Source organism: Mugil cephalus, chromosome 1 (genome assembly GCF_022458985.1).
Source record: "Mugil cephalus isolate CIBA_MC_2020 chromosome 1, CIBA_Mcephalus_1.1, whole genome shotgun sequence".
In the NCBI taxonomy this organism is placed as follows: Eukaryota; Metazoa; Chordata; class Actinopteri; order Mugiliformes; family Mugilidae; genus Mugil; species Mugil cephalus.
This window is the reverse complement of record NC_061770.1, coordinates 13043809-13066718: the sequence shown is the minus strand read 5'-3', so window position 1 is coordinate 13066718 and position 22910 is coordinate 13043809.

The following is a 22910-nucleotide window of genomic DNA, read 5'->3' as shown; positions in this document are numbered from 1 at the left end:
AACAGAATTTCAGTGGAACAAACACTATTTGTCTCCAAGGTCAAGAATGAATCCCCACCAAGTGGATTATATTTTAGCTAGTCACGATGCAGTATATACTGGTGCATAGTGTGAACGTAAATGCTTGTGGTGGAAAAATTACTCAGATGCTTTGCTTCAGTAAAAGTTGCAGTAGAAGTAGTAGTAGTCGTCAAAAATTAAGAATTTAAAATGTTTAATATTAAAATATTAATATTAAAAGCAAAGCTTCTAATTATGCCTCTATCAGATTATCTTTATTTATTTGGTTTAATATTGTAGTTATATTGATACCGAATCTAAATGGTGGGTGGGTGGGTGGTTCAGAAGGTATCGTAGTTCATTAAGCTGGACTTTTAAATGGAAATGAAAGTTTGTTACGTCACTGCCCTTTCCAAACAAGTTCACACAGTGTTAATTCTGATAATCAGGACAACGTCAATCTGTCTGTATTAATGTAGGATGAGGTGAGGTCAGTTAACGGTGGAAAAACAAGATGATACAGAAAGAGACTGACGACAAACACAGATTTCCATTGGTGTGGAGAACGGAGAGTCACCAACGTCGCCTTACTGCTCTTGGATGCTCAGGCTGGTCTATGCAAGATATTTGTAGGCTATGTAGCAGTTACATATGTTCAGTGTAAATATTGGATTGTTGTATTTTTGTCCCTATTGAAGAAAACAGCAAGTACAATCTTGCAAAATGTACAATCGCACATTGAATCACAGTAGACTTAATGTCAAAAATATATACATAAAATATATATCCTGTATGTCAAAGTGAAAACAAATTTCTACAAACAATAAAAATTGGGGACAAATACAAATAACAAGACGTACATACAATACAAGAGTCCTCTTGAATTCAAAGTGTAAATGCATGTTTGTCAGCAATTTGTACGTTCTCATGAGGATTAAGTTGCATGCAGGTCTTTTCTCAACACTCAACGACAAAAAAATAAATAAAAAAATAAAAATAAAACAAGACTTTCAGGACAGAATTGTTTGTTTATAGGCCTCATACAGTAAAATGAGTGCTTTTTCAAACTATGTGGCCTTTAAAACAAACTGACTGCAGGAGTGATTCAGCAGTGTCCAGGGTTGAATGGTTATCCAACCATGTCGTTTTTTATATATATATATATATATATATATCGTGTTATATTGTTTACTTTCTGTAAACAGCATTCTGTAGAGCACTTACAATTTGAACTACTTCATCTGTTGATCAGCGTCAAGGTAGCGAGTTCCTTCTATAAGCCCTGTGAAGTACATCAAATTTCATTCATGGATGATATAGGAAACTGTACAAACAGAACACTGCTACTCATAAACAAATGGACTTAAGTAAGAAGTGCATTTCTATCTGAAAAACAGCCTAGCACAAAAAGAAAGCACTCTACTCATGTTACATTTGGGATACACTGGTAAAAATACAGTGCTCCATCTACTTGAAAAAGTAAGGCAACTTTTTGCATCATTCTATCCCATAGGTAAAACAAGAGTAGTCTTTGTTGGTACAACAAAGCAAAATCAATTTACTTTTGCAGATGATGTAAACTCACTTTAACAAGTTTGCTTTACTCACAAAAGTCAGTTGACTTTACTAACAAAAGTTTGTTGAAAAACTTACTTTTGCAATTAAAGTCAATTTGCAAAAGTAAATTGACTAACAAAAACTACCCTTGTTTGATCTACGGGATAAAATCATGCAAAACGTTGCCTTACCTTTTTTAAAAGTCGTTTTTTAAGTATTTGGAGCACCATATTTTTATCGGTGCACCCCTTGCTAACGGTGCTAACTAACGGCTAACCGGTGTTAGCTCCGTAAGCTAACGTTATGTAGATAAGAAAACACATCTCTGCTTACTTTAAATGACAGTCATTTGCAAACGTTAGCTTGAAATTAAATTTGAATCAAGTGCCTCAAAACAACTTATTAACATTAGTTTTGTATGAAGCCTTTTGAAGCCTCTTGCTATTGTTAATTCCAAATTGCATCAAGAGTCTCTAGTTATTTTAGTCATTTCTACAACGTGAAACTTCAAAGACTGCAGCAATTATCAACTATATCAGTAACATTAACTTAATTCTTACCTTAAAGTTCAGTTCCCACTTTTCCCCTCTTTTCTTCTTTTGCAGAGCTAAATAGGGGCACAGTTGGAGCAGACTCAATACAACAAGGAAATTGCTGCTGTGGGGGTCTTCCATAAGATTTGTTGAGTCACTTAAATACAGCTTGTTAATGGAAAAATATCCATGTCAAGAGACAAACTTTGTTTTTTTTAATTGTTATCACAGGCTTAGTTATGTTAAAATTACATATTCTTAGATTGACCTTTTTTTAATGTATATAACTGTTAATTTTTTTTATTCATTTTACAATTACACAAGATAATAGGCAAAAGTTATACTGCAAACATAATAATAAACGTCTTCCTGACGACCATGGTCAAAAGTATCCGGTCCGTTTCACTATTTATAAAGACTAAAATAAAATGTATCACCTATTTCTCTGTTACATATTTTTAGCCAGAGTCTTGTAATTACTGTATAAATTGTATGCTTTTTTTCAGAATTCAAGGGCAGTAAAAAAAAAAAAATTAAATTATATGCAAATCTTGTGATTTAAAAATATTCAAGATAGTTAAGTACTATGCATAAGTAAAAATTCTCACTTACTTTCTGCAGTAAACATACATGCACGTACACACACCAGGACTTTGACACAGACACTCTGAAACTAATGCAGTGTTTCCAGACAGGGCTCATTTGTGTGTCTCCAGAAACAAGGAACGTTGGTAGCATCAACCCAGGAGAGGTTGGGTCTGTCTGCGCATGGATGCTGCCCTGTCACCCACCCCGCTGCTCCCAATCCATGCCTACTTCTGCCTCCCTGAGCAGCAGCATGAGGACCTTGAGACAGAGTCTGCATACAGAAGACAGAAGAGATGGCGGTGGGGAAGCAAAAACACACAAATGTGCACGGTGGAAGGCCACAAGTAATAATTTGCTCCTCCATCCAGCTTTCATTAATCTATATAAAATTCCTCCTCCCACATTAAACCATGAAAATGCTTCCTTTTTTTTTTTTTCGCTTGACCTGTGATACAGGAGGCTTTGGTGTATTTGTCACAGCGGCAGCGCTTTGACAGGAGGCAGTAAAAGTCTAATGTTGGGGGAGGATAATATCCAAAGTATTTACAAAACACCCGTGACACGTGTCAAATCAGCGTTGCTTTGCTGTTTGTAGTCGGCTCTTGATGGTACCAAAGCGTTGCCAAAAGGAATTCGGTGGCGCCGCGGCTCGTCATCTGGGTACTGCATCTTCTGCTTTCATGAAATCAAATCTGCGTGCGAGTCTTCCCCAAGAAACACTCATGAATTTTAAAATACTTTCACAGATTTTTCAGAGGCGTGAATGTATCTTTCTTGTGTGGACCCTTTCATCGCCCTCATTCCCTTTATTTGTGATTTCAGTCATATTTTTCAGTGAATCCACAAAGTAAACTGAAACTAATTATAAGTAAAATCAAGAGAAATGTGATCTATCTGTCTATCTATCTATCTATCTATCTATCTATCTATCTATCTATCTATCTATCTATCTATCTATCTATCTATCTATCTATCTATCTCCTCTCCCTCCGTGCCTGTGAAAATTTATCTGGAAATGTCAAACCTCTTGTTCTGTCATTTCTGCAAGCCCATTTAGGACAGTTATTAAATATCACCGAACAAGTGCAACAAAGGATCAGACAATATCATTTTCCCTGTCATTACGCATTGAGCTGCAGCGCGAGTGATACCGTCAGGTTCGCATCTTTCAAACGTGTTTGCAGTAGATGTGTATCGGCCGTCTGAAGGGAGCATTTACAGCCCAACGCGCTGTCGGCCACGGACTGAACGGTGGAACACTTCCCGTCGCTTTGACGCAACATGCATTCAGCCGCGTCTTACATTTCACCTGGCACATGTTTATCTGTTATTTATCTATTATTTAAAACCAACGCTGAATTTTTTTTTGCTCCTGAAGTTGGAAGGAACCATCCTTGAGATCTGATGAATGTTTTGGGGTTGAGTCAGGGTTACTCTTTGAGATTAAAGCTGCAAAGACAACTAATAGCCAACGTCAAAGGGTTGGCTGTAGCTATCCTGTATAATTGTGTAATGCATCACTGGAATTGTTTGCTGCAAAAGTTTTCTTATTAGACAAATGATTTTATTTTCAGGATAAAATATAACACATATTAATGCATTCCCTATATGTGATTCAAGGCTTTGGAAATTCTACTGTGTTTCAACACATGAATTTGCCTCTGAACTAACATGTTAACACACTGAAGGCCCAACATAAAACAGACAAACTAATGGTGATGAGACACCAGCAGCTCCCTCACCATCTAGGTACCGAAGTATAAGTGGGCCTTGTTGAAAATATCCTGCTGCTCCCTTTATTAAGTAAGAGTTTAGCGTAAACTGGGTGTAATAACACTATATATAATGTTATTACATTATCAGTCAAATAAACAAATACGAAACATTTTCCTTCATATGAAGCAAAAACATATGCTTCACCAGTTTCACGCAATTAAAGCTTTCTCATGGTTGCAGGTCAAAATAAGATGATACAGGAGGTGAAGGAAAAAACACTGGAAGACTGGAAGGTTAGGCTGAAAGCAGTTGGCTTGATGCATCATGGAGAGACAAGGTGCTCCTGCCAGACTTTGTAGGAAACACATACACACACACACATACATACAAACACACACACACACACACACACACACACACACACACACACACCATCTGTTATGGACACACATGCAATTCAGGGGCCAGACATTTACTTCACATGACTCAGACAGAGACACATCCACGTACCATATGCAGTTAATGCGCATACCACTTATAAATGCAGTAAATCTAGTTTGGGGGCAAAGGGTCTGTATTAGATTATTTGTTTGAATGAACCGTTTTGCAATTAGCTTTTTTTTACTCAAATGCGTTTTTGCTCATATTCTGCTCATATTCTATATGTTCCGTTCATTACTTTTTTTTTTTTTTTACTTATTCAACTTTATATTTCGCCAAAGGGGCGCATGATTGCAAGGTGCTGTTGATCGCGTCTTAAAATTGCTGTCAAAAACGTGGAGATCCTTGAAATGCAGTTGGCAGCAGACACGCTGTGAGCTAAAAACCTCCAGGAGTGTGTTTTAGATTGATTTTATGTGAAACAAACGACATCAGTCAAAGCATGATGCGAGATGGATGATAAATGCAACTATGCAACTTTGTGTTGTTGCTCATTTGCATGAGCCAAAACTCATAAATGGCCATAAATTGTGTTGTTTCAAAAACCATTTTACATCTCTGGAAAATTCAGAGCACTGTGCCTTTTTTCACATACATATAATTAAACCTAAAAAAAAAAATATTTAATTTCAGCTGCAATGAGCAAATGAAACTAGTTAGCATAACAATAATTGCTTCCCTTGCATATGTATGGTGTTTGATGGTATTGACTTTCTGCCACTTTGATGGATGAGTGTAGCGTCGGTCCTGCTTCATTATCTGAATGTGTGCGCGTGTGTCGGTGGGGCAGGTTGTGTTTGGCTTCAGATGGAGTTTGGGTCAGGACTGGAGGCCTGGAGGTCAGAGTGTAGCGCTGGCTTTGGGCTCCACCGTGTCATCTGTCATTTTTTTTGGGGGGGTGAGTGGGGGTAAATCAGATGCCTTCTGCTGGGGTCAAGGTTTGGTTAAGGTCAAAGGTCACCAACAACAGCGGGTATCTTACGAGGCAAGGTGCTGCGTCTGCCGCGTCTGCCGCGTCACAGACACAAAGAGCGCACACAAAGCTTTGAGGGCCTTATCTGACGACGCAACAGCCAGACGTCTCCCCCTGATGTAATGCTCATGTTTAAACTGCTGCTTATTCCGTCTGATCTCCATATCTAATTGTCAACCCCCACAACGCACACTCTGACCTCTACCCCCACAACACACGCTCATTACCATCACATTTTATAGACTTTCATCCGTGCCGCCTTCAAAACTGTCCTCTTCAACCCTCCATTATTCCTTTTTTTATGTTCACCTCTAGTGCTCCGTCTCAAAAAAAAAAAGAAAAAAAGAAAATACAACGCAAAAATGCTGCTCACTAAATGGTCTTCCTGCTACCTGCCCTACCCCCCATTTATCCATCCATCCATTGCTTCATCTCTCAGCTCAGCCCCCCACCCTTCCTCTCCCAGCCACCAGCTGAGCCCGCTGACGGCGGCGGCGGCAGCGTCGGGGTTGAGAGCTGTTTGTGGGTGAGGGGAAGGAGCAGAGGGATTTTGGGGTTGCTGGGGATGAATGAGGTCGTCTGAATGTGTGACACGTGCCGGGGCGACTGCCGCTCCTGCTGCTGATTCATACTATCACCCCCCCCCCCCTCCCCCTCCAAAAAACACAAGCTGGCACAAACGCACGCACGCATGCACGCACGCACACAATCAAACCTCGCAGCATTACCCTTTATATCTCACTTAATCCATCTATTGGAGCGTAAACGCTCGGGACGGACGCTCTCGACAAACATGGCGGTCTCCATGTAAAGGCACACAAATATGCGCGACATACATGCCCGGCTCATCCCTAATCCTGATTGGCTGAGCACAGCAGAAGCAGGCAGGGGGGAATTAAGGTCACATGGTGCATGCTGCTATAATCCTTTACTGCACCCAAGGACAGGTTGGCCTCCACCAGCAGCAGCGGTCGACCCCGACAGGAAAAGAAACAGGGACGGTCGGCGTGTGTAGGTCATGGGGATGCTTTAATATGAAGATCACACATGTTTCACGCACAAATATCTGGCGTCGCTGCTCTGTCTGCCCGGCGCTCCGTACAGTACAGTAAACAACATGGTGTGTGTGTGTGTGTGTGTGTGTGGGGACAAATTCTCTGTATATATCTGCGTATTCTTATAAATTTGAGCAATAGATGCAGAGACAGAGGGGAGAGTACAGTAGTACAGTATGAGGTGTTGTTTCTCTGGGGAGGCTGAGGTGACAGACCGGTACGCCTCTCACTCCAGTGATTTCGCCTGCCGCCTGCTGCCTCACATACCCACAGCTCTACAGTCAGTTGCCATGGAAACAAGCGGAAAGGGTGTATATTTTTTTGGTGAAATGTACATTTGCGTGTCGAGGAAGAAGGGGTCCGGCTAAGGCAGGGTGGAGTAGCGCCTCATTTGTCTGGCTTATTCATTTGTCTGCGCGTATATATGTGTATATACATTTATATACATCAAACACATAAATATATAACGCACACGTGTGCACGTGCGTGCGGGTTTCATGTTGTCGAGCCTCCGTTTTTGTCAAGTAGCTGCTCCCTTCCTGTCCGCTCACCTGAGGGACGGAGGATTAGATGATTAGTGTGAGATTATCGGGAGGTGAATTCCCTGGTTCTGCTAACGACTCAACAGCGGTTTCCACTTAAGACATCCACACATTCGCATGCACACACGTGCGCACGCACGGCAGGCACTGAAGCATCCCGCGCTCATTTCCCAGCTCCATCAGCGCCCCTTGTTCTGTCACACTCCTGAACGAACCGAAAGGCCCAGGCGAGCCTTCGAGTTCGCCAAAGTGCGAGCAAGAGTGTTTGCGCAGGCATCATAGGCATTCTTGTATTTTCAGTTACGTGCACCGTACATGTACATGTGTGCGCGTGTATCAGTCAAATTCCTGCGTATCACTGTTTGTGTGTCATTTCCCCTGAATCAGCAGACTCTGGGTAAACAGAAGCACGACTAGTTTTAATTACAATGTTAATTGATAGGAAACAAAAGGGGCTTAATTAGGTGCAATGAGGCAATGGGCACAGTGGCACTGTGGACTTAATGATTCAATGCACTCAGCCTGCCGATGCACGCACACACAAACACACACAGAAAATAGAGGGCACACTCAGAGAGACAGAAAATGCACGGGGGAAACCCAGAGTAGGGAGCGGACGAGGCAGCGAGGCAGAAATTTTAAGTTGTCGTAGTCATTTATTCAATCTGCCTGTTCTCGTTAACAATTTACTGATATGCTGTTGTTCCACATACTAATGTTGTGGAATCGCCAGAGAGCAGAGGAGGAGCAAAGAGAGAGAAGAGAGAAGGGGGGGGAGAAAAAAAAAAAGAAATCAGTGGAGCTGCAGCGGAACACGTTGCACAATCTAATCAATATTTTCTAGTCACAGCAGCCGGCATCGGTCTCAGAAATAAAGCAAGCTTGATAAACCACATGGACAATCCCAGCCAAACTCTGACGAATACACTTCTGAAAATTCCTCACAGTGATGGGGGGGTGGGCTTTGCGTGACGTTAAGGTAAACAGGGTGTCCGTCTATTTGCTTGGCTAAGCACACATGTTTGATGACTGTGATAATTGAGCTTTTGTTTGGGGCCTCCCTCCTCCTTCTCTCTGCTAACCCCCACCTCCTCCTCCTCCTCCTTCTCCTCGCCTCCCCTCATCCCTGGTGCCGTTATTGCTGTGATATTTTTCTCTCCTCCATCCCAGAAGTAATTTGGCTTGTGAAATTGCACCTTTTTCCTCGACCCCCCCTTGGAGTGCTCCTCTTCGATTTCCTGTCTGGGTGGCTGCAATCACTCTCGCCTTGTCCTTGGTCCGCGACCTTGGCGGCCGGCATCGACTCCAATCCATCGTCATGGAGATGACCCCACATCTATCACCATGGAGACAACCTTTGAACAGCAGCGTGCCACACCCACCCTAAGGACTCAGCAGGGTCACCGGTGCGTCTGCGCGTGCACATGCGCCATCGGCGAGCCCGTTTTTTTTTTTTTTTTTTTGCGTAAGATGCAGGGAGGACGTAGCCGCTTGTTTTTATTTTTCCGCGCTCCCTGCGAGCGGCCGCCTCGCTGCGAGACGTCTGAAAGTCAAGCGAGAGCAGTGTGATGGAATTCAAACGGAACTTTCTCACAAAGTGAACAGCACGCAAATAGATCTCTTAGATGCATCAGTCACAATGATATGCTGTGATTAAAGAAGGGAGAGATAAGGCGAATGAAAAGAGATGGAGATGGGCACATGAAAGGACAGAGCAGTGGCCCTTCAAGCCGCTTGATTAACTTCTCTGAATGCAGCTCTCCTAGTTCTATTTCCAGATATTAACATCAACAACAAGAAACAAAACAAAAAAAGGGCAAATAAGCATTACCAAGATTGTCATCCTCTTCCTCACCTTCGTCGTCAGCACCCTTCTTGTTAAGTGCATAATTGCCCTAATCGACAAAATAGTTGTCATCGCTCTTCTTCAAAATTTCAGATTGTGCTAAACGCACCACACATTTTTACCCGGGGACATCTTAGAGCAAGCGTATTGCGCTGAATTGCGGCTAAAATAAAAAATAAGCATAGCAGTAATTAATAAGCAATTAGCTTTTCCTAACACAAGGCACACACAGTCCTCCAGTGTGTCCATGTCTGGTCACTCAGAATCAAGTATAAGTCACTTGTGACTGGGCTGAATCTGAGACGCCACCATTGTCTTCTGTGTGTGTGTGTGTGTTTTTAAGAGCTCTGCCAAATAGACTTCCTCCATCTCTATTGCTGAAAGCCCAATTGGTCTCATGGCATGTGTGCATCTTTCATTACTTCCAATTCAACACTAAACCCCAGAGAAAAGAGGAGTTGGCAGTTAGGGAGAACGGGAGAGAGAGAGAGAGAAGAGGATGAAAGGAAGGAGAAAAGCGAGAGGACTAAAAATAACGCGCCACCCCTCCGTTTACACCCCCCCTCACCCTCAACCCCACCCTCTCACAGAAAGAGAGGGAAAAATCTGTGGACCCCTGTCGGAATTGCCGGTACCACTCAAGCGTACTCTTATGCAAATTTTGCTGTGTCTGTGTCAACGGTTGCCGTGTTAACAGGGGGAGCTGTGGTACGCAGGCCCTCCTCACTGCCACATCATTTGTTTAAGTCATCCAAACAAAAGCCAGGGGAGAGAGCCACATGATTGGTGAAATATGCTTGTGTGGGACCACTGCAGTGGAATAATGATTGCGGCATTACTCCTGCGTGTGCCAGGGGCTGTGTGGCCATTTCATGCCAGCACTGAGTGAATGTAAGGGATGTTTATTCATGAGGGAGAGACAGAAAAAGAGGGGTAATCAAGGATATTGGGAAGGTGGGAGACACCGATATTACTCCTCCGCGAGCTGCTAGAGCCTGTATGTGCGGAGACTTTGGACCAGCAGAGGGAGGAAGAGCTGGGAGGAAAACGGGAGGCCTGCTGGTGCATGTGGAAATGTGAAAAGCTTTTTTTTCCCCCTCTTTTCTCCCCTCTGAACACTTACCTGTGGGGTATGTTACATCGCTCGTTACGTCCGCGACCTTTGTTTGGACTTCGGCGCACACGGAGATTATTTCACGAGTTTCAAATCAAAGCCGTTGTTCCAATCCGTAGCGACTCGGTTGTGCTTGCAGGGGTACGATGCCCCACGCTCACTTTTATACTTTAGAGGCGACTTCAGACACACATTGCGCAGAATTCGTGTCTGTATATTGAATTTAACAGCACCAACATGTAAGATTTAATAACAGAATGTGCGCAACACGAGCCAGAAAACACTGAAATCGTACCATTCTCTCTGACCATCACCTGTAAGTGACACTATGGTCAACGCAACAGACTGCTATCAATAGTTTATAGGGTGATAGTTTAATTCTGTTCATCTCCCTTCTTGATCACCCTCCTCTCACATTTAACACCGAGCTAATTACAGCATGGAGAGAACAGTCTCACTCAGATGATCAAACACAGAGTTCTGTGTGTTTGCTCAGTGCTTCAGTGGGGGAATGTGACACTGCAAACAAAAACACACACTCTCTATCTCTCTCTCACACACACACACACACACACACACTGCGAGCTCTTGTGATTGGCAGCAGAGCTCAATTAGAGGCCTGCCTCGTACGCACCCATCAAGAGGAGCGCTCACAGAGACCTATCAGTCACCCATACGATGACATGCATATTTTAGGCTCCCCTTCCTGCACTCCACCTCTCGCCACTCCTCTCCCTCCACTCCTCCCCTTCCATGTTTGCCTCCCTCACATTTCCCACCTCATTATCAGCCCGAGAAATGACACGCTATCTACCTGTTCAGTAAATATGCCATCAGCCCTCAAACTCATTTGCAAACGGGGCCACTCCCTTCCGCCTTGAAGTGTCCTTTGAAATATAGATGGCGCGACGAACAGGGGCGAGATCCTCCGCGCTCGCCCCAAAACTGCGCAATTATTGATGTGTGTGTGTGTGTGTGGTTGCATGCGCGGGAGCGTAAAACGGTTTTAAATTCCTCCATTTTGTTCCCCGCTGCTATTTTGGCTCACTGTATTTAGGGATTATTTTCCCAATCACAACTGGAAGCGACAAAGCATCAAAGACGCGTGACAAGAAACGCGAGCCATGGCGACCGGGTTTGACAGAGAGACAAGGGGATCGGAGATATTAGGCGACATATCTTTAGACTGCTTTCACCACAGTGTTTTTTTTATATATATGGCAATGAGCTTCTTATTTTAAAATACCGTTAAGTAAATACTATTGTCTCACGATCTTACGCCCCCCTTTTTCTGTGCTTTGCAGTACAATAATCTACCTTAATGTGATCTTTAAAGAGTAAAGGTCAACCTGGTAAGTGCATGTGCATTCGCTGACTTCCCGCTGTTCCCTCCCTTTAGCACACATCTCCAGGCCCGGCGGCACATTTAACCAGCCAGGTGTGAAACACGGAGAAGGCCAGATGAGGAGAGAACCGCGTTCAAGTGGAGCATAAATAACGCTGCGTTGCTTATTTGCATGGATTGTCTGTGTGGCGTCTGGCGGCGTTCCTTGGAACCGCAGTTAGTGTTTTTGCAATTTGCTATCTGTGTTCTGTGTGTTTGATTCCAGGAAGGCTTTGTGTGGCTCTTCTCCACGCCGAGAACAAAAGCCGGTGCTGACAACGCGGAGCCTGAGCGCATTTTCGAGTTGCCGCCGCAGAATAATCCGCTAATCGCTATCTGTTCGAAACAAGAATTCGGAGGTGTGTTTGTTTTTGTACGTGTGTGTGTGTGCGTGTGTGTGAGCTGTTCAAATAATTACATATACGGCTGGACCTTTGAACACTGTACTGTATGTGGGGTTTGTGTGTGTGTGTGTGTAGGGGGGAGTTTGTTCAGATATGAATGCATGCCTTCGTGCATGTGTGTGTGTGTGTTTGTGTGTGCTGTTCCGTGTGTGTTGGTGTGAATATGTGTCAGGACCTATACGGCATGCTAATTCAGATGAGAGGCCACACTAGTTATCGGTATTGAACACGCGCCACCGTTGGTGTGTGTGAGCCTTTGTTTGGGGTCTGTACTGTTTAGTAATGAGAGGGACTCTGTCGCCTCCGTGTGAGCTGTGGAGGGAGAGGAGAAAGACGCAGGAGCAACACACACACACACACACAGACGCACACATACCAGCCCCCGTCTATTTTGCAATCATGGGCTCCTTTAACAGCCTCAACAGTGCATAAATCCAGGGCCAGTGGTAGAGCTGTGCTCTTTTTAAGCTCGACTATGGATTAACATTTTTTTTCCTCTCCACCTTTCCCTGCACTATTTTCAATTTCCCCCTTTGTGCCATTTTACGGAGAACTTAGTGTTTGTTGTTTTCAGCGATAAACTCATTTTTGGTGAGCAGAGCGATGCACAAAGCCAGTAGAAGTCTGTTTGAAGATTATATACTTCTCTGCGTTTTCTCGAGCTTGCAGGAGATTTTATGAATCTCAAATCACCCGGCAACAATAAAGGTCCAAAGTGACTTTATTGTGTATCTGTATGTCAAAGTTAAGGGACGGCGTTCCATGCACACCTGACGCACCTTGATGAGTAGGTTCATGAAAAATCACTGATACCTTTCGCTGAAGGGCCACCAAAAGCCGGAAGGAGAGGAGATGGATGTGAAAAGGAGGAGGGCTGACGGCGAGCAGCACCCAACTTTGAGCCATGTACACCAGCCATTCAGATCCGACCTTGTAATCAAAGAGAGTTGAAAAGCAATTAACTGGGACAATTATAGCAGTCAGAGTAGGCTGAATGGTTGGCTAAGTAAAGCAGTGTGTCATTGAATGGAGATTAATTGATGAGGGGAATATTTCAAGGTCTCTATTTGGCCTCTAGAAGTTGAAGTCGAACATGTTTTGTCACTGTCAGGGCACCGGAGCCTATTCAGGGATTTCCCCATTCTCGTTACCTGGCGGAGGTATCAAAACATTCGAGGTCAAAAAGAAAAAAAGAAAAAAAATGTAATAGTCTTTCTATTAAAGTGGTACACAGTAAAAAGTCCATAAAACAGTATGCCACTGGTTTTATGTGGCTATTATTGTCAATAATGTGAATTTAATGGCATGTCTAATGTGCCACATTAAAGATCACCTGTGTAATTTGCAGCCAGCTCTAAAGGGCTCGGCGTATTTTAATTTTGGAGAGGCGTAACAGTTCATTTAAATGTGAGGAAGACCCTACCGGTTCCCGTCACGCTGAGTTATGAGAGAGCAAATATCTTGACAAATAGAAAGCTCGCTAAATCTTCCCTGGAAAAAAGCCAATCTGATATAATTTATCCACTATTCAGCAGGTCCAGTTAATTCAGGATGAGGGAGAAGAATGGAGAGATCATTACAGTATATTCAGAGAGTTTGGACAGGGGCAAATGGTCAAAGCTGAGAAAAAAAAAGGTCAGAAAAGCAATGTGTACTAGTTTCAGTAATAGTTCAAATATGACTGAATGATGAATGCCTGCTAACTGAGTGCTATCTAAGCACTCTTGTACATCAGTTATTTTTCTTTCTTTTTTTTTTCTGCTGGAGCATTGTGTACTTGGACAACAAGATACCAGCTGGCTGGTCTGGCACATGCAGCTTCTCAACAGTCACTATGGAGAAACTCAGTACTCCTCCTCATTCTGTTACAAGCATCCGCACAGCATGCATCACACATGAATAATCAAATTTTATCACTACATTCAAACACACTCGAGCCCGGTACTCCTTCCCCCCTTTTCATTTTCTAGTGCAGCGTGCTCTGTCTATCAATAATTCAACAAGCGACAAGATGGAGGAGAATGATTGAGCTTGTTTTCTCTTTATGGTTGGACGACATTCAGTCCAATTAAAAGTGGAGACTGTGTTTTTTCTTTTTTTTTCCTTTTTTCGATTTCCCTTCCGTTTTTGGATTAATTAACGCGTATGTGCGGGTGTGCATGTGTGTTTTGAATAGGAGCGCAGAGCACAGAGCTCTGCTTGTGCCTAGTTATCAGTGAGGGCCAGCCACGCTGCCGTCTCACTCGGCCTCACACTCAGTCAACGGTGAACTAAATAGCGGAGAGAACCCTGTCACTCACACACACGCACACACACACACACACGCACATCTGCTCATACAGTATTCACAAAAGCACATGTTCTAATAAATATACCTAAATAGGAACCCAGGTTAGATGTGAAAACTCAAACACAGCACGCTCACGTTTTTGAATTCATCTGCACAAAGTCACATTGCCTTGAGGAATAATTCCTGTTAGACTACTGCGCCGCTCTTTGTGGTTATGGCTGTTATGGCGCTTTAATTGCCACAGTAAATGTTGAGCTCTGGGGATGTGAAAGCATCGTACAAGGTCATGCTGGGAGGTAGCGAGACCATCGGAAACCGCAAGTGAGCAAACAATGACACCTTGATGTAACGCAGGTCAAAGGCGATTCTGAGAGTCTGTCTGTAAACTGTGATGAAATACTACAACGGACAGTCTAGGTCAGGGGTGTCAAACTCATTTTCGTTCAGGGGCGACATGCAGCCCAATTTGATCTGAAGTGGCCTGGACCGGTGACATAATAGCAAAGTAACCTGCACTTAACGACAGCTCCAGATTTGTCCCCTTGTTTTGGTGCAAAGAAGAATAAGTACATTATGCAGGCCCTGTTTTTTACAAAATGATGAAATTTATTAATTAAATTATTGCAATTTATGTGCATTGCTGCCATCTGCTGTTTAATTCTGGTTGTCGTTGTCTTACGCCTGCAACTTTTACGAAAACGGCACAACCCTTAGTTGACAAATTAGGATTAGGTGCCAGTTTTATTTAAACATTGCAGTTAATTTCTTCTATCGAATTTTCGCACTTTGCAAATTCGCACCATTGGCCAATTTGGACCTTCTGGTGGAGGGCTTTGGCCCATGGGCCATACGTTTCACACCCCTGGTCTGGTTAATCATTTTATCCTACCACTTGGTTTTCCAACCTGGGATTAAAGGAAACTAAACAACCTTAAAACACAACTTTGCTGCAAAACAACATTTTGAACAACACTCATTTGAACTTTTCTTTCTGGACTATATCTCTTACCTTGTTGGCTTTTGGCCTCCATTAGCTAGTTGCTTCATTAGCTTTTCATTAGCTAGTTGCTAACTATGACAATAGGAGTACTTATTTTCACAGTTTGACTGATGAATAAATGGCTGCATTTGCTTCAGTATTGTAATTGTAACAGTTTTCACAAAACCAGTTTCAAGAGGATTCATCCTCTGGGTACCACGCATATCGCTATAAAATATCCTGGTAATACATCTAATGGTTGCTGAGATAATTTATTAGACGCTACATTTCTACAATTCACACCCTGAAGCCACGCTGCTAGCACTAAAATAATTCTAACTACAATAAAAGCTCCACATTGTGTTTGTTTTTGTGCCCAATTGAACTTTTTTTTAAAGCACATTCCCAGTGTGCAGCAAATAATGATGAACACCAGCTCATTGCTACTGATAAAAAACTAACGATAACAATAATATTAAAAAGAAACACTCTATATTAAAGCACAATTATCTCTGAAGCTGCGGACCTGAGACTTGACCTCGGCCTGCGTTGTTTACTGTTTAAGAATATTTACAGTTAAAAGATTGCGCCTCATAACTCTGCCAGTGCAAGGTTATCTGCGTGTTCTTCGTCTATTTTCACTTTGCGGCATTTGCGCGTAAAACGCCTCGGAAAACCACATATGCCTTGACATTGAGTCATCGCCCCAATGATCTCTATTAGGCTAATTAAGCCAATTAACCTAGTGAAACAATTCAGCGAGGCCACTGCACCACCTCGCCAAGGCAGAACGAAACCCTGAAGGTACATCACACGGAGGCGTGTGTGTGACTGATCCCTTCCCAGATACACCAAAAGGACAAGCACTGTTTCATATCATTAGCATAAACAAATTAGGGCATCGCTCCCTCGTTAGGCCAAATATGTCTCATTAGTGCCACAGCTGAACAAACCTCCTGATTAGGCCTCACTGTCTCCCTTTGAAGCCTGCAAAAGGAGAGTCTATTTTTTAATTAAGCTCATTTGCATTTACAAATGAGAACCTAATTAATGAGACTCGTTTTCTGTGGGTTTTCTAGTTTGACAGGAAGCACAAGGTACAGTTTCTACCTGCACGGTAGAGACGAAGAAGTAAAAAAAAAAAATAGAGGCCAAGGAAGCACAAACTGTGACTTAGAGCGTTGTTTGTTTGCACTCTCAAAAACACCTCTCGAACCGACGTTGTTACGTACCACGTTAGACAAATCACTTAGTGCAGACAAAACCTCTAATTTAGATGTTTTGGTCTTTTTATGTTCTCTACAACAGTTTGCAAATAAATCAATAACTTGCTCTCGTTATCTTTGATGGGGCACCTTCGCAGCGTCGGAATAAGGCACTCACTCAATGTTGTTTTCGTGGATTCACGCAAGCTGCGGGCCTCGCAAATCTCTGGGGAGCCCACTGTGGGCAGGACGGAGCTGGGTGGAAGCGTGGGCGGCGTGTCATGCAAGGATAAGAAGGTGACAGGGCAAATACAGTGTGCATACGTGTTAATGTGTGTGTCTGTGCGAGCGCGCACGTGTGTGTGTGTGTGTTGGAGGAAGAAAAAGCGGGAGAACAAGAGGGAGAGAAACAGGGAAAGAGAGGTGTGATATCATCAATTAAATAACCCTCCCACACAGCATCTGGTGCTCCCTCTCAGGCCGTCTGTCTCTGTCCCGACCATTACGCGCTGATTTTCTGCTTCTGCCTCTTCCCGTGTTATCACTGTGCCTTAACCTGTGCATGCTAGTTAGCCCGGGTCGGAGCGAGCAGCTTTACTCCCTCTGCCTCACTGAGCTTCACGTCGCTCATCCCCCACTAAAAACACTCGCAGGTTGGCTTTGACGCAGCAGCTGCTCGGAGGGAAACGGGAAAACAGGCGAAAAGTTAATGTAACCAAGTGTCGAGAGAGGGAAATCACTGACCGCACGTTAACCAGACAGATGTGCACACCTTCCGCCGCGTTCCCCCGCTCTCATCTCACCCCGTGATTGAATAAGAAACTTTTTCCGAGCTAATGAGACAACCGTCCTCTCCGTCCTCCTCTGCCTCTCTCCATCTCCCTCTCCCTGGCTTATCGTCGGATGAAGACGGTTCTTGTGTCTAACGCGAGATCCAATGATGAGGATGAAGAAAGCTTTTATATTAATAGGCAGAATCCAATTATAAGTTTGTGTGAACTGAGCTGGCAGGGAAAATGAATTTGCATTTTAACATTTCGTTTTGATGTTAGATTCAAAGATGAGAGAAAAGGAGGAGAGGCTCTGAAATGAGAAATGTGGATGGTGGGGTGGGGAGGGGGGAGAGGGGATTACAGATGCGCAATTTGGTGTGAGTGGATCAAGTCAGCAGTTGGATCTTACAAGGTAAGAAGTGACAAATGGAAATGAGGGGACCTTTTAACACATTAGGGTGAGACATAGGTTAATGCGTTTTTTCTTTTTTTTTTGGTCGTCTTTTAATGGTGGCGTGTGAGAGCGCCGACACGGGGCTTCGCCTCTTGTTTCATGCGCCTGATTTTGGAATCTAGGTCAACATAGTGAATTAGAAACAATCTGCATCCCTCTGCATGACTGCAGTGAAGCCCTCCAATGAGGATCCGCGTGTGCACGCACGCAAACGCCCACGCACACACGCCAACACTCACACGCGTATCAATCAAGACGGCAACAACAAATATAATCCAATTTTAGATATGTGCACAATTTTCTCAAAATCATTCTCAAAGATTTGAGAGAGAAAAATATTAAAGGAATTTCTATTAGGCCTGCTGACAAAAAATAAAAATAAAAAATGATGTGTGTCTGCTACAAATGAGGGCATTTCTTTTTCACACGGGAGTTCAGTGCATGAGAATGACACCAGTGTGTGGGAATGAGTGGGATTTGATGGAGTCTGCGCTTTGTTGTAGAAACACTCTTGGTAATGATATGCTTCTCTCATCCAGCCCGAGTCTCGGCTCCCTTCCTATTCTGCAAGCAAGAGAGATAACGAGGGAGCAGACAGCCCCAAACTTCACACAAAAGAGGAGGAGAGGAATCAGCGCGGCGCACGATCCCAGCCATCTCGCGGAGAAACTTTCTCTTCTTCCCTGCCTTCCATCTCCTCCGTCTGTTTCCCGACAGTCTTCAGATGCTCGTTCAAACTTGTTCAAATACACCCACTGATCAAGTAGGGGACAGCTGCACTTGTGTAACTCAAATGTTGGAGGGGCTCTCTGGAAACGAGTCCAATCTGAATGCAGTGTTATAAAACAAAACTGCATCGGAGCGCGGCTCAAGGTGGGAGCTGCGGCCGGGCGAAGGGGCCACTTTTAGGTCCGGGACTGTCGGTTTGAGCATGGGCCCGCGTGCACGCTTGCCGCGCACAGTTGTGGAGTCTGGGGGTGCGTGAGTCGAAAGAGCGAGCTTACATGTATTCATGCATGTACGTGAGACTCAGTGGGATAGAGGCTCGTCCCTCTCCAGAGCACAGTGCTCTGATGGATGTTAATGTGGACTGACGCAGGGGTGTCCCCCGAGGGAGGGAACATGGCCAGCAAGGGAGGAAGGGTGTGTGTGTGTGTGTGTGAGCGTGAGGGTTGGGGAGGGGGATTCGTTCCTCTAATCCTCTCCCTTCTTCACAGAGCCGGAGCAGGGAAGAGGCACTGAACCGCCCAATGAATAAATAAAAAGCCTCAGCCCCAGCCTCCTCCCCTCCCCTCCCCTCCAGCCCGAAGCCCTGCACAGGAGCACTTAAAAGCATTTTAACAAGAGAGTCACTTCATTAAATATGGACTTCCTGTGCGCAAAAAAAAAAAAAAAAAACCCTAGAAGGAAAACTCTGGGTGACTTTTCATATGGTGAAATATGAAGGAAGAGTGCGGGGGGTTGTGAGGGGGGCATTCACGGGCGACCGAGGCAGAAGGGGGGGGAACTACTGCGCAGAGACACAGGGGCAGAAATACAGGGCAGAGCTGGGATAAGGGAGGCGAGATAAGAGGGGCAGTGGCGTGGAAACTGGCGCAGACCTGTCAGGCCTCTCTAAATTTGCGCAGAGCGCTCATCGGGTCGGTTACGCGTTCGTAGCGCGCTCCGTTTTTGTGCATCACTTTCTTTGTTCGGAATTGAGACAGAAAACAAATGTCACAAAATCATAACGGAGACAAAGAATGAGATTTAAGAACAGAATAAGATAAAGATGCAGTGGGAAGCAGCTGTGGTAAAAAAACAAACAAAAAAAACACGAGTGCTGTTCCGTGATCATGTTGGTAGTATTGTCCTTATTCTTAGCCTAAAGGCTTTTCTTGTAGGATATTTTCCAGCTTGATAGATTCCATTGTATTTGTTTTATTATTATTATTTGAACACCTTTACAAGAAGTGCTTTGACTGCAACACTGAGGTCACTTCAATGATTCAATGAAGCATTATGAATAAATCATTTGTTATGAACAGTTGGGGTTGTGTACAAACAGAGTGGTGTTAAAAGTGAATATGTCACCTCTCTGAGCCCTTTTCACACAGAGACGCTTCAAACACAAGTTCAAGTCAAGTGTCACTGTGACTTTCCCTAGAAATTCCACTAAAATACGATACATCTTTGTTTGTCACCTACAAAACTGGAGCTATCTGAATTTGGATGTGAAATAAAATTGGAAATTTTATGAAGCTGTGGTCACTAAACCTATTCAGAGATCAGCATATAGGTAGTAATGATTAAAGGCCCCGTTGTGTACCCTTTTTAAACAAGCTAATATTAAGTCTCATGTGTCCCCAAAAGGTGTGTTTCAAGTTACAGCTGAAAATACAAGACAGATAGTACATCATACGATTGTCTTTATACCATTGGTTTTAACATTGTCCCAAACAGCCTGTTTCTGTGTCTGTACCTTTAAATGCAAATGAGCTTTTGCTGCCAACGTCTCTGCATCATGTCTACGATGGAAAAATCCAGGCAGGGGAACCAACATGGCTGCTAACAAAAACACAGGTCAGCTCTACGTTTGAACCATTGGGGGGCTAAATGATGTCTACTACAAAAGAAAGTAAAAGAAACAGAGTGATAATCCTTGCTCACATTTTGTCGAGTCTATAAACACACAGTGGACACGGTATAAATAAATAAATTCCAATTTTGGGGCACTGCCATGTAAACTGAAAGTGAAAGCTGGTTAGCATAACATGGCTGATTGGGGTAATTAAGCCCATTCACCAGCCAAGAATTATAGTTCACATTTTAGCTACCTGAAGCTAACTTAAGAAATGTGCATTTTTAAGACATCTAACTTCTTTTGAATATTTTCCCATGTCCTCATATTTATACAGCTGTGACAGACTCACATATCGGTTGCTAGTTCTCACCATTTATATTTTGCAGCCATGTGCTTCATACATTTATTTTAATTATTTTCAGTCAGCAGCCAGAGGGGACAGACGCAGCGGTAGGACCCTTGCCACCTGCAAAGTGAGGACGGTAACATGACACAACGTTTTCAAACTGCACTCCATTAGATAACTTTAAGTAAACACGGCCAGTAGTTGTGAGCCACAATGAAAACATGCTGGCAGATTAGTTTTATGGGAGGAGCAGTTTCTCTCCATGTGCTTCCGAGTCTTTACTGAGTGTATGGCAACAAATAGTGCGGCAATGGCACTTCAGCAAGTTTGAGGCCGACCACTGTTTGTCCTGTTACTATAAAAATGGCATTTGTGTGTTGAGAGAAATCCCTGGATAGCTCACAAAGAGATGATTCTTATGTTAGTTTGCACAACTTAACATCCTATCAACAAGATGCTGAATAATCTTTTCTTAACCCATTGGAAGAGCAAGATCATATATACAATGGTATATTATCTCTTAAAGTCTATCAGTCAAATCTATATGCAGCAAATCTGACATCAGCGTGCAGTTGAGCAATGATGAACTTAGGTTAGCCTCAGAAAGATGGATGTAGATAATTTTTGTCCACATTCTCTCAAATCAAGTCATTTGAAATCCTTTAACCAAAACTGTCTGTCTTGGTGGATCAGTCCACTCAGAGTCGTTTCGACTGTGTGTTGTGCACCTCTTTGTTTCTACGGAATAATGTCAAGGTGCCTTAGAGATGCTGGAAACAGCCATTTCTCAAATGTCATTATCACTGCTAGAGACTGAACTTCTAAAACAACAAAGTCACCCTCTGCAGGCATGTCAGTCCTCACAAACACAGTCACCACTGCCGGTCGGGTGCAGATTAGTGTGCAATCAATACTAAATAATTATCAATCTCACCAATTGTTATTCCAATTAGAATTTTAGTCAAAATGCACCATTTAGTGTTTTAAACTAACAGTGATGACCTCTCTTCAGTACTTCTCACTTCGTGTTTGTTATCAAGATTTTAACCAGGTAAGTAAGTAGTACGTATGATGTCACGGCTAAGCTTCAGTTTGCTGATTCATACTGTTTTCTTTAGATGAGATATTTGTAGTTATTGGTCATAGTTTTGGTTCTTATGCTGCATCTCCACTGAAATGCACTTGAGAATATGTATTAGTAAGCAACATATGTCCTTCCATACTGCTGCAACAGTCTGTGTTGATTCTGTCTTTTCCATGTTATGCAGGTTTAAAACCTAGAAAATTAGAGTGTCACGTTTCCTTAATTTGTTCATTACAATTATTGTGATTCTGCTTCTGCTGTTTTTTTATAACAAAATAACAAAAATCCGCTGATGATTTGAATGAAAGCTGCTGAAAAAAAAATCGACATCAAAGACAACAGACAGAATCAAAACCCTGTTTTATCGCAGTGACATTAAACAAGCTCTGCAAGACGAGAAACATAAATCTAAAACAGAAATATTCAGTGTTGCATGGCAATACCCACATGCGTGCGCTGCAGGGGCTCCTGCCCGCTAAGCTTTTATATATTACCAAATGAGTTTACCAGCATTGAAATGGAAGCGCTGCCACACTAAGCCCTCTCACAAACTAACTTGTGTGCTGCGCGTTTAGTCACTGACTGAATCACGTTCTCACCTTTTGACTTTACCGCGGCTGTATGCGCCTGCTGATGAGATCATTCAGCTCTACAAATATACACGACTTCGCCCATCTCAAGTCAGCTGCTACAAGCTCTTGTATGTACCCAGCACCCTCGGTACGACATGCCCAACCGCAGCCCGTACGCCGAAGAATACTAAAAAGACCGCTCGAGAGCTTTAGGGCTCGTTCATGTACCAGACAGTGGATTTGGTGTCTGTTAGCCTCGGGATACAAATCCTGGCTGCCTGCAGATTGTGGCGAGACTTGCTCCTCCTGTCTATCAGCTTCATATAACCTATAGGCAACACATCAATCATTAAACCATCAGTGCACTTTTGGGATTTAGTGCCAGAAATTCATTAATACGTTCAGTGAACATTAAACAGTAAGTAGAGTATTGTGAGGCTGAAGAGCCGCTTCTTGTTTTTCAGAAAACGTTTCGCTAAAGCTGTGAGTGG